The 13402-nt window shown below is 46.5% G+C and overlaps 1 protein-coding gene across 1 annotated transcript in view; it reads right to left on the bottom strand.

The window, feature by feature from the left end:
* The window catches only part of LOC120848335 (arginase-1-like), a 130198-nt gene that overhangs the window by 81287 nt on the left and 35509 nt on the right, over positions 1-13402 (bottom strand). The gene's annotated exons all lie outside the window — the stretch shown is intronic.

The following is a 13402-nucleotide window of genomic DNA, read 5'->3' on the forward strand; positions in this document are numbered from 1 at the left end:
GATTTTTCTAACTGTTTTAGTTTGTTAATGCTCTTCAAGTACAAAATAGTGCCGTCAACTGAATACACTTTACGATCGTCACGCGAAAACTTACAATATTTTGGCTATTATCAGATCTTTAGAAAATTCAGCTGGAGAAAGTTTTGAAATATTTGGTTAATACTGTTTTAAGAACCTGCTACGCATTAAAAAAAACACAAATAAAAATATTCTTATGGTGAAATAACAATAATTTGTTGAGTGAGCCATCGCTCACTCAACAAAAATATTATTCTGACTAAAAAGTTCCCTACAACTACTCTAACAAAATTAGCTGCTATTAGCCGCGTCTAAAGTAACAAATGTGATTTCTGTTATTCTACGGCGAAGAGGGAAAATGCACCCGCGTTCCCGTATATATGCACAGGAGCACCGGGAAATTAGTCTGGGTGCTGTCTGCTTCAATTTGAAACCGAAAGTCGCATAACCAATAGCACGAGCTGAATCTCTACCGTACACTGTAATCACTTTATGACTTGATCAGTTAACATGTGGGTTGGTAGGAATGAAAGGTTCTACATGAAAATTGAGAAGTACCTAAGTTCACAGCAGTGTAAAGAATATCACTAAGCGCTTTGTTTGGTGCAGATATTCAAATGGCAGTGTCGGGAAATACATCAAGCAAATTATACCTAAGGTACTACTCGTCTCGGTAAAAAGCAATCTCGTGCTTTGCAATCCCTCCCCCTGGAAAAAGTGCTGCGCATCCCACTGAGCCCAAGACGCGCCCACCGCCCCTTGGTCATCGTCATCGATGCTTTAGAACCAACCAAGCACCGCTACCGTCGCGACCAAGATCACCAGTCCCACCAAGATCATCACTCCCAAGGAAAAACGTAACGGCCTGAAGAAAACCGGGGAGCGCAGCCACAACAAGCCTCTGGATTCGCAGCCGTGTACTCGCCTCGTAAACAACCATTTTGTGCTTTGCAGGTAGTCCCAAAGTTTTTCGGGTATTACGTACACTCATATATATTTTGTCAGCGAATCCCACGAGTGTTAGTATGCTTTTTATTTTGTGTACTCTGTAATAGGCATCGATATTGTGAATTATTGGGCACGGATTGGATCGTTCCCTTTAACAAAGGGCCAAACGAGCGTTGTCCTCCACTAAGATTAGTGTTTCCTTTAATTCATCCAGTTTATGTTTATCAGGACCTCTAAAGTTGTTCACAGTAGCAACTGTCATGGTTTTGTTGCTGCCCTCTTCCAGGCAGATTGCAATTAATCCGGTTCCTCCGACGAATACAGAAAAAAAAATAGGCAGGCTTTAGAACGCACTAGAAAGTCAGATTGAAAGCTTACACAAAAATCAAGAAGAAAATGCAATGAAACTTGACCAACTAAAAAACGGCATCGCTGCACTCGGCGCACGTGTTACGAGCCTTGTATAACAAGTACGAAAATAGGGAGTGTTAAAAAAAAACTGGAACGCCATTCAAAAGGGCTTTTACTTCTGTTCAGCGTGAAAGGGGCGCAAGCCGCCGCGGTTGTCACCGCGTGGGAAGTCAACCTCCACCTGACCGTGGTGCGCCCTGCCAGCTTCATTGCTGCAACGGAGCCTCTGGCGAGAGCCCTCCCCTCCCTCCCTCCCCCCCCCCCCCCCCCCCCCCCCCCGCCCTGGGGGGAAGAGCCCTAGCTCTGGGGCTCTTGTGAGGAAAGGGGGGGACATAGGGTAGCTTTCCCCGCAGGATAAGGGACGCCTTTGGATCGGCTTGGTCACCCGATGGTCGAGTCTGCCTCTTCAAGGGGTACGCTGACATAAAGGGTGACGTCCTCCCGAGTCCTGCTGGGTAGGGCGAGGGGGAGGGGGTGTTGCCTTCGCACCCTCCCGTCCTGGAAGGGCCCTCGCACTGGGGCGCCCTCCGGGAGAGCCGAGAGCCATAAAAGTAATCACTGCGGCGAGAACGCTTGGCGCGTGATTTCCCTCCCGGCCCGCCAAACCCACTGTGATCCATGCTCATGACCCAGTAGCGGGATCGGACTGGGGGTTGAGGTCTGATGGGCTGTCCCCCGTTGGGTTTTCAAAGGGTATTCCTTTGGCGTGTTCCGTTTTTTTTTTCTCTCCCCCGATTGGCTCTTTGGTACAATTCACACTTGGTCCTAGGGTCCCATTCATTTATATTTATTGGCATTAATATCGGTTGTGCCCTCAAAGTGCAACCGATTGGGGCATTTCTATTCTTCAATATATTTATAAGGCCTCGCCCTATCAAATGTTCAGCATAAAACTTCAGCCCTACGTGAGCACGTCGTTGCACTGTAGGCACTATGGGTGACATGAAAGACCGAATGAGAAGAAATAACCTAGTATTTAAAGGCACTCCGGAAACAAAAAATGAAGCCTGGGCTGTTACAGAGCAAATTTTCACTTGTTTCGTAAGTGAGAACGTCGGAATCAATTTGGGAACAGTTAAAAGAGCCCACCACCTTGGCCGGCAACCAATTGCAGTAAATCGTCAAATCATCATCGAATTTTAAAGATTAGGTTCTTCACGGTGCTTTTAAACTCACGAGCATGACGGCACCAAAAGTTCAAGTCTCTGAAGATTTTTCACGTAAAGTGCGCCTTGCCAGAAAGAAACTGTGGGAATTCGCTTCTCAATTCAGATAACGCAATACCCGTCCCAAGGTTAGATACAATAAACTACACGTCAACGACTCAAGGTATGTTTACGATCACGAAAGTGATTCACTGGTCCTTGCTTTTGGCTCTCAAGAACGCATCATGAAACAGGGTTGGCATAATGTAAACACTCATCTTTCGTGTCCCACCCGATGAAATTATAGGGACCGAAACGTGGTCAACGCCTGGCATGAGAGCTGCTGAAGTTTCGACGAGTAAACAGTATAATATTTATCTCAATGATAGTAAAACCGCAAAAAAAAATTTTTTTGTTTTCGCATTAGCGCGAACAAAGGCATATCTTGTACAGAAATAGTAATAAATTCGAACTGTCAATTACTATGACTACGGGTACAATTAACTTCTGCTCTTTTATCAGAAGATTCTGCTGTCGTCCTCCCCACGCTGATCAAACACAAGTTTGCGAATTACTACACAACTGCCTTGGAGAGTTAATGACAAATTCTCCTAGTCACTATATTGTTCTTGGTGGCGATTTCAATTGCGTCTGTATAGATTGGTTAACACTCAAACCTGCCTTAAATTGCTTAAATCCTTGTCAATGTTGCGAACTTCTGTCTTTTTACGAGGTGTACCTGCTTCACAAGATAATACCAACCGCAAATCGCGATCGAGCCATGTTACATTTAGTTATTTTATCAAGCCTTGACTTTTTAACGTCAATCGACGCCATGGAATGCATTAGTAATGATGCTATCATACATACTGAAACGCTATTCGCCACTGAACTTTCTGAAAAATTTAGCAACGCAATATTTGCCTACTTACGTTAGGATACCGAAATGATAGTCTCCGAAGTAACCAGGTTTGATAAAGAATGTTCCGCCACGTTCATAGATCGTACTACTTGTGAAAATTGGCGAATCATCAAAAACACTTTTCATTAAATATTTGCAGCTTTCATGCTGCGATTAGCACTATAAACCAAGGAATAGGCACTATGGTTTCCAATTGGCTTAAAACGCCAACTGAACAAAACGAAAAAAGGTTATTCCTAAAATTTAAACAAACGAACAATTTGACTGACTGGTCATTCTTCAGATCATTTTCTAATCACTGCAAAACAACGTTAAAATTCCAAAAGCGACTTCTTTTTTTGTGATTTTACCCCGCTTGCTTTCTTTGAACCCTCAGAAATGTTGTAAAATTGTAAACCCGACGTAAAACCGAACCACCGTACATTTTGAAATTAACAAAACGAAAAGCGAAGTAATAAAGATCTGCTAAATTGTTAGAGATCTTTTTTTTTTCTCAGTATAATGTCGCGCGTAGAGCGGAGCAAGGAACGCTCGGTCACGCACTTCTAAAATATTCGCGTTTATTCTTTAGTAAGGATGTAACTTTCATAATTTCGTCCTGCTTTCTCGTTCTCTAAACTGCATGTTCATTCTCGCCCCGAATGCGCGACGCTCGAACCTTCTGAGCCGAGTATTCGGGATGACTACGTGCACTAGATAAGGAGCTGCGCGGACCTTGTTGAGTCATTCCCTCTTTTGTTTGTTGTTACGTCACCGAATCGCCGCCCGTTATCTCTGTTGTCTCGACCATAGCCTCCTATATACTGACCAGTGTTGCGGAATGGGCACCCCCATTCCATTCCAATTCCATTCCGGGGAATTAGAGTTTTCGATAACTCAATTCCTTTCAACTCCTAGGAATGGGGACACTGGGCCCATTCCCACTGCTGGAATGGCTGAATCGTTCCATTCCATTCCTCTAATTCCAAAACGTAAAAATGGACCGATCTCACCAGCCAGTTTGACTACGCCACCGCTGCCGCAATGCATCGAGGGAACTTTAGTCTTTCTGCGCGTGCGACAACCTGGCTGGAGCTCTGCGCGTGCAGAGCACGAGCAGTCTCGTGCACTGCCGATTGCCTCCTATGAACTAAAGTTATGGCTGCCTCGCGCATGCGTCGAATGCTTGGTGAGATCGGTCTATTGGCTCTTGACAGCTACATTGTGTTGCCGGCATAAGCACCATAAAGCTGACATTATCAAACGCATAGACAATTGCAACAAAATGCAAAATGCCTAAAAAAAAACACTGATTTTACTAAGCGGAGCGCTGGTGGCACAAAGTGTTTGTTTACATTGTACTGCAAACATCGAGAAAGCCTCTTGATATGTCGATGCTTGTTTAAAACATCGGTCTTTCGGCCACGTGGCTCGCAACAAACAGCAAAACGGAAATCCCCTAATTTTCTTTGGCAAACCTTTTTTTTTTTTTTTTTTTGCATTTGTCTTCTAGGACATACGCGGCCAGCTTGTTTGTTTGATAAGACCATAAAAATATCCAGTTCGTGCGTGGCGCAGAAATAAGCTATATTAAGTACTGTATTCTTCAAATACCTGCACAGCAATACGGTTAGTACGCTGCTGGAAGCGACTCCATGCACAGTGCCAGGAACACATCCTCTGACAAAGTGCAACCTCTACGGCGCAGCTCGAGAGACCATGTCATGAAACAGTCTTTCTGCAGGTCTAGTCAGTTCGGTCACGCGACAAGAGCGGTAACGACAATCTACTTCAACTTACGATGGACCGCAACAGACAGCACAAGAGCCATCGAAACCAATTCAGTGCCTTCTGAGTGTCGCGTGACTCCGGGGCGCAGCAACGCGCCGTGCGTGTAGTCCCGCTCACGGTGCTGGATTGCCTGGGGTGACTCGTAGCGTCCGCAGCGGTCCATCACTATATATATATATATAGGCGAAACAAAGTAGGCAGAGTGTAAAGTCGAAGGAAATGAGCGGGAATCCGCTAGCTTGCCTGTAAACCTAACCCACTTGAATGTAAAACATATCACACAGAAAACAAGCATCGGAACAAAGACCAAGTAAAAGGCTGACTTACACGTAAAAATGCAGAATAATAAAACGAGTGTCGGAGCAAAGCACAAGAGGAGACGAGAGAAGTGAATCTTGCTTTGTTTTATTGTCGAAGCAGACCCACAGTTTGCACTTCAAAGGAATGCGCGTGAATGAACGTGGAAGGCAGCAGGTTTGGCCGCCTGCTAAACAACGCTCCTCGAACTATACGAAAACAATAACTGATCATCTTTCGGCGGTGCGCGAGTCAACGAGTTATCAGAGCTCTGCGAGTTATGAGTCGTACCCCGCTCTCAGATCTCAGTCTGTGCGCGCGTGTATTCTCCATGCCTTCGTTTCTTTTGCTGGGTGCTTGGTTTCTTGTTTCGCTCGCTCTCGTGTAGCGCCAGTAAACCCCGTCGCCTGCGCGAAAGGCGCCACCGCCACCCCCCCCCCCCCTCCCTCCCCCCGCTGCTCTTTGCTTTGACGCTTCTTTTTTGTATTGCATTTTTTTGCGTATAAGTGTGTTAGAGCTCCACGCGGGTTAGCTGTTTCCCGCCCGCTCATTTTATTTCTGAGCAACTGGCTCGCCGATTAGCTCAAATTCGCTGACTGTAAGCAAAAAAAAAAAAAAAAAATAGAAGAACCGGGCTTATTCCATTCCGGGCAAAAGGCATCTAATTCCATTCCCATTCCATTCCCCTCAACGCTGCCGCCATTCTATTCCCATTTCATTCCGGGGTCGCGAAAATTCGGAATGATTCCGGAATCATTCCAACTCCGGAGTGGCAACTCCGCAACACTGATACTGACAAAGCCTGGCGTTTCGCCACGGGATTTCGAGCTTCAACCGTCGTCGCGACGACAGCTATAGTTTGGATCAAGATCGCCTTTCACGCCATCCCGCCTACGCACCGCCGCTGTCTGAATACGTTTTCGGGAGGCTCTCTAACCGTCGTCGTGCGCCAGATCAACTACTCTTAAACACAAACCTGACACTTTGACATCTCTCGCCGACACCACAAGACGACCAACGGGACAGGGACTGCTCCCACGTTCAGCGCCTGGGAGGACTGAGGGTATCCTCCGGCTTCCCATACTCATGCTCTCACCGGCGTAGCAATTTCGGGTTGCCGTCACCATGGCTGCGCCCCCAATTGTGATTGCGGAAAACGACATCACGGAAAGTGCGAACACAACGGCAAGCGGGCATCTCGACAACGATCAGCAACCTGCGAAAGCAGGAACAAGCGGCACATTCGTGGATAGCAGCAAAGGAAACCATGACAACTCAAGTGACAATGACACTTCTAACTGTGACATGACTGCGTCAGGATGAGAAGACCAGGATGACGAGGACTTTATTTCTGTGAAGACACGACGCAAACAGAAGCAAAAGTTCAAAAGCACCAGTGACGAGGAAAGCAGAAAGAAAGCCATCGTCGCACTCGGACTGGCAGTCATCTTTGCACCGCAAGACCCTACGATACTTCTGAACAAGTTCAACGGCCTGAAGCTCACAGAGGCTCTCAATAGTCACTCTCCTACCGAAGTTCGTGAATTTCGCTGCAACCAGAGATTGAATATAGTCACGGCGGGCACACGAAACCAAGAATGCACAGTCTCCTTGCCGCGAATCAGGAAGGTCGTCGGCATTGCAGTGCGTGCATACGAGCCTAGGAATCCGCATACTGCCGTGGGCATCATTCGGGACGTTGACGCAAGCATCTCGGAGGAAGTGTTCCTTTCGAACCTAAGTGCGTTGTTTTGCTGAGACAGGACTGGTTATCGTCACCTTTGCTTCTGTGATCCTATCGGAACACGTATTTCCCTGCAGAGTACGACAAAAGGTCGAACTATGCGTAGATCCACCAGCGGAGTGGAGGAAGTGTGGCAAGTTTGGACACGTCAAGGCAGTTTGCACTTGACCCGAGATTTGCGCCAGGTGCTCTTGCTCCCACGCGAGCGAGAGATGCGAACCTCAAAAGGCCAAGTGCGTGAACTGCAAAGGGGCACACGAGGCAGAGCTCGAAAGACTGTGTGATCTGGCAACAAGATCGAGCAGCAGACAAACACAAAAGAATTAACAAAGTAGACTTCAGAACTGCCCGAGCTGCCGTCTTAAGCCGCGGCCAACACAATATAGAACAAGACAATGGAATCATTCTGCACAACCATTTCAGTGACCGTTATGATGAAATGCAGGAACTCCTCCCCGAGCGGAGCAACGCACCACAGAATGAAACACAGAGCTCGCACCCTGCACGCCGTGTTTTATCAACCCATGAATCAGCTTCTCGGGAAAAATGTGCAACAAGAGAACGGAGCGCTGAGCCTCTAACTAGCACCAGAGAGCATGAAACATCCTAACCTTCATCGGAGCGCACAGCACAACGGAATTCATACATTCATAGGCTCCGGAATGCCTCTGCTCCAACACAATCACAGCTAACTAGCAAACCCAAAGCCTGCCGAAGCGCGACCGACAACGAACAGCCCAGTCTGATCTCTTCACTGGGAACCCTTGCACTGGCTGTGGTGCCAGTGGTCACGGAACTTCTGAAGCCCGTTGACTCCCCGGTTGAGCAAGCGATTCTCTAAATAATCACACTGGTTCAGCATTGGCTGTGCGATGGAGCTTGCTAGGCATCGAATTCCCACAAATGAATTACCTACAGCACACACAACAAGCGCCACAGGTATCGTGCTTCAAGAGCGCGCTAGTGAACGACGCTGAGACTCTGTAGAAGAACCCTTTTTGTATAAAAATACCGCGAATGATGTGTTCTCCAGTGAAACGTGCGCAGCCTACGTAAGGAAATGCCTGATATATGGAACTTTGTACGAAAGTTCGAAACGCCCTTTGCAATCTTTATAGAATCGAATGCGTCTTCAACGCTCCGCATCTCCGGATATGTGTGCCATCATTCCGTTCCTGATCGGGGGAAAAGTCGTATTACCCTGTGTGTGCGCACATACAGTTCAGTTACCAGGAAAGAAGACACACTTCACATTACAGTCGATTACATGTTTCTAAACCTTCAGTACAGGAACATATTTTTCACGGCCATCGCGATCTCAATTCCACCAAGAGTGCATTTCTTTGGCGAGGATCTCCAGGCCGTGCTGCAGGAAATTTATGGATCTCTTCTTTTCTGTGGCGATGTCAACGTACACAAACCGCTGTGGGGCGGAGATAAACTTGATGCGAGAGGAAGCCTCCTAGAAGAAACTTTCAGCTATAGGAACATGGGGGGTCCTTATTGATGGAACATACACTTTTCTTCGGGGAGAGCTCAAGAGCGCCATAGATATCACTGCGGTTTCTTAGGACTTCCGTGTTTACATCCGATGGATGACAGATCTTGACACCAGGGGCAGCGACCATCTACCTCTACTCATCTCCCTCGACGGCTCTGGAGGAAGAAGGCACAATCGGACAATCCTATATACAGACTGGGGTCGTTTCAGAAACGAAACAGAGTCAGCATATGAAAGCGGTGCAGAAGATGCGGACATCACCGCCTGCATAACGTAATTGTTGACATCAAACACAAAAATGTTAAAACTCCCCGCCAAGTACCTTGCAATCGACGCAGACTGTGAGAAGTTGCGAGCGGTTCGAATGTCGTGCTGAAAGGCGTGTCAGGCGAACTGGTAAAGCCGCGGACTAGGCGGATGCCCGACGAACCCTGGTGGTCGTACGACGACACTTAATTTGATTTTCTACGCGACGTTGGAGAGATACCTGCGGTACAATGGACCCTTACAAGCAGTGAACTAGACTATGGAACGGGATCCAAGGGCTCAAGAAAACAACCAGGCGAAGTTTTCCTTCCGTGCCTTGACACTTTCAAAAGAAATCACTGAGCGCGCTGCAGCCAATGCGTTCTACAAGCTTCAGCAGCGGCGCCCCACAAGTGAATTGTCAGACGAGGAAACCACAGATGCTGCTTCGCTACTGGAGCTCAACGAGGCTTTTACCATTAAGGAACTCAAAAGCGCTCTACAGGAGGGTTTCCAGCACACCTCTCCAGGCCCGGATGGTGTTACATACACGGCGCTAGCGAATTCAGGACCTCTCGCCCTCTATGCCCTTCTGCAACAATACATCAGTTAGAACACAAGACAGCTCCCATAATCATGGAAGAAGTTTCGCCTCGTTCCATTCTAAAGGCAGGAAAATCGCCTCTGTCGCTGGAGTCATACTGCCCCATTGCGCTGTCCAGCTGCATTGGGCAGTTGATGGAGCGGATGATCCTAAGGCGTCGGCTCTGGTGCTTCGAAAAGACAGGCGTCTTTGCCGAGTGCATATCGGGTTTCGTTAAGGCCGTTCTGCCATTGACACCGTCGTGGATTTAGTCTCTGATGTTGAACAGCATCGGAGCCGTCGTCTCTCCACGGTAGCTGCGTTTCTGGACATAAGGCTGCTTAGGACAACATGAAACACACAGCAATACTCACGTCCCGCATCGAACTCCACGTAGGTGGTTGAATCTACAACTGGATCTTGGACGACCTTCAATAATGCACAATCTACCTAACCACGACAGAAAGAAACAGTGACTGTTTCTCCGTAACTCCCGGCGTTCCACAAGCGGGCGTCCTGAGCCCTACACTCTTTAACGGCATCCTGGCCCACCTGCCGCAAAAACGTTCAGAGAATGTAAAGATATCGATGTATGCCGGCGATATGTGTATCTGGTCTTCGGGTCCGAACCACGCAGTAATCTGTGGAAGACTCCAGGGAGCACTCAACACAATCGAAATATACCTGAACTGCAGAGGCCTACACCTGTCGCCCAGCAAATGCGTCGCGATAGCTTTCACCGCGCGACGTTGAAAAGGCTTTCCCATACTCATAGGAGAGCTAATTAACCCCTACGTCAACAAGCATGCCATTTTGTTAAAGAGTTATCGACAAGCAGCTCACGTGAGCACCTGAAATGAACAGACTTCGATGCAAGGTCAACTCAAACGCGAACATCCTGCGGTGCCTTTCTGGCTCGACATTGGAAAATTCAGCCGCCCTTAGGCAGCTACACAGATCGATGGTACTTGGAAGTCTGCGCTACAGTCTGCCTTTCCTGCTCCGAGTGAGTTCAACAACTCAAAAGGGACTCTTAGCACTGCAGGCAAGAAGCCTCCGGTTGTGCTGGGAGTGCTCCAAGCGTTGCCTTCTGCGGGAGTGGTAGCAGAAGAGCATGAACGACCCGCTAAATTTAGCGGGGAAAATCTTCCAATAAAGTTAGCGAGGAATGTTTTTCTGCTAAATTAAGCGCGCAAATTTTCCCGCTAAATTTAGTGGGAATTTTTCCCGCTAAAGATAGCGCTTTTTTTTTTTTCGCTAAATTTAGAGGGGAAATTTACCCAGAATGCATGGTGCGGTGACGTCACCTATGACTTCACTGGTGACTCTCGCGACTTCGCACGTGACGTTATGTATGACGTCACTGGTGACCCTTGTGACGTCACACGTGACGTCACGTGTGACGTCATCATGGGAAACGTTCCATAATTCACCACGCGGTTACGCCGACGGCGACGGCGACGCCACTCAAGCCTTGAAAACGTAACATTGTCGTCGGCAGTTAAAAATTGACTCAACTTCGTTTTTTGTTGGTTTCAGTCAATGAAGGAAGTCCTTTATTGCAACATAATGATCGCATTGGTAGCACGAAAGTCACTTTGCCAGTGTAATAGTGCAGAACGACACCCCTTCTAAACAAAATTGAAGCAGCTTCAATTGAATAACTCAGCAGAATCTGTCAACAAAATACGCAGCCCCTGCGGCTTCACGGAAGTCGCTGGAATGCGGCGAATTCCCTTGAAGCCGCGACACCATTTTCGGAGCCCATCACTCAAGAGCTCAGCGTAAAGGCCGCGCAGCGCCGTTAATGGTGAACCACGGACCATATATATATATATATATATATATATATATATATATATATATACAGAGTTGTACGTAATCCGTTAAAAGTAACGAAATTACTTGTAATCCCTTACATTTATCAGTAATTTTGTAACGGAACAATTACATATTTTCTAGAGTAATTTTAAAGTAATTCCCTTACATTTTTGACGTAACGGATTCCTTGTAATCCGTTACAATATTTGTCAGAACCAACCCCCGCCCCCCTCCCCGCCCCCATTCTAAATAAAGATTTTTTTTTTTCGTGTTTTTTTTTTCCATTTTTGTAAAGTCGAGCGCAGTGACACTGTCACGCGAATCGACCAGCGCAAAGGGAGGCTTGGCACTGTTCATTTCCGCAAAGCCTTTTTTTGCAACACCAAGCCCCTGAACCTATCATTTTTTCAGACGCTAACATCAGTGTCAAAAAATCCAAATGAACAATTCACGAAAAAAAAAAAGGCGGGGGGGGGGGGGGGCAAGTTATTTCCGTGTTTTTTTTAGTCCCCTTGTTTTTTCTTTGCGATCGAAGACGGGGAGTGGTGTACACCAAGTGATTGTGCGCCTCTTCGAGAAGCTCGAGGCGGTAAGTGCACCGAAAAGAATTAACAATGCCCTTCTCGGATATAGTGACTACGACCATTTTCATAATGTCACTACAAGAAACAACGCTCCGTCTACCCTACCTTTTTTGTGAGTCAGCTTTTTGCGAGCATTTAGAAAATGGTAATAGTCTTCCTTTCTTCTTCCTGTTTTGCCCCAGCAGGACGCATCTTATGTCAAGCAGATAATTTTACAAATATAACAATGGTTGCTGACGTAGACTTGATATTCTGGGCTTGAGGAGAGAGTGAAATTCGTGAGTGGGGCCATAGCGCGGCTTACTTAGTACTCTACCCTTTGCTGCCCGTGGCATCAGTGGACGTATATCTGGAGAACAACAGAGTAAACTGCAGTCGGTTCGTGCTTCGTGCGTTTTTGAACGGCACCAAGAAAGGCACACACGGCGAACGTGCGTTTACATTTCCCTGTTTTAACCGAAGTTCTAATTAATTGTTGTTATGAGTGTCCTTCTTTTTCTTTTATTACTTATATTTATATACTGGAAACTTTTTTTTATTCACCAACGTCTCAAGTGAGGCTCGAACTGTTCAGAAGCAAAGGAAGAAGAATATCGAGCCAAACCTTATTTATTATTTAATTATCACCTTACTGTTACAACTATATTTTGCTATTGGTTACTTCTACAGCTTCGCGATTTAGAGAATGTAGAATTTTACTAAATCGGTCCGATGACTCCGATAACGATATCCGATACTTCGCCGCCGTCTTTGCGCATGCATCATATCGTTATCGGGTACCGTTATCGCGGGTATCGAAGGTATCGGAAGGATCTACTAAATCTCTCGAATAGCAGGCAACGGCTGCAACGACGAATCTTTGCTCTGCATTCTAGGTAAATATTACTTCCCTTGCTTCGCTGAAAAAGCTCAATGCAGAACATGAAGCATTCGTGAAGAGCAATATGGCACTCCCATCCAATGCCTCAGCTAAAATAGTGTTCAGCGTAGCAGTTGACATATTGAGTAAGAGATAATGCAAATGTCTGACGAGACATTGGAGAGCCAGCTGTTACTCAAAATACTCAAGGTCATTAAATGGAACAGGTGGCAAGAATAAGAACTTGAATAACCGTCTTCCCTTTGTTTCTTACTGGAGGACAATAATGTTAAAAGTAACGCCACGAAAGTAACGGATTACTTTATGGGGTAACGGTCAGTTACTTTCATGGGAGGGTAATTGTAATTGTAATATATTACAACTTAGACTCGAGTAATTGTAAATGTAATTCCTTACCATTTTTCAGTAACGTGTACAAGTCTGTATATATATATATATAAAACTGAGAAGAAAAAAACCCTTAGTGAAAAACAGCAACAACGGACGATTTAATCTTCGACGTTTCGGCCGGAGTCCGGCCTTCGTCAGTCCG

The sequence above is a fragment of the Ixodes scapularis genome, unplaced genomic scaffold, assembly GCF_016920785.2.
Source record: "Ixodes scapularis isolate PalLabHiFi unplaced genomic scaffold, ASM1692078v2 PGA_scaffold7__128_contigs__length_106722199, whole genome shotgun sequence".
NCBI classification, from domain to species: domain Eukaryota; kingdom Metazoa; phylum Arthropoda; class Arachnida; order Ixodida; family Ixodidae; genus Ixodes; species Ixodes scapularis.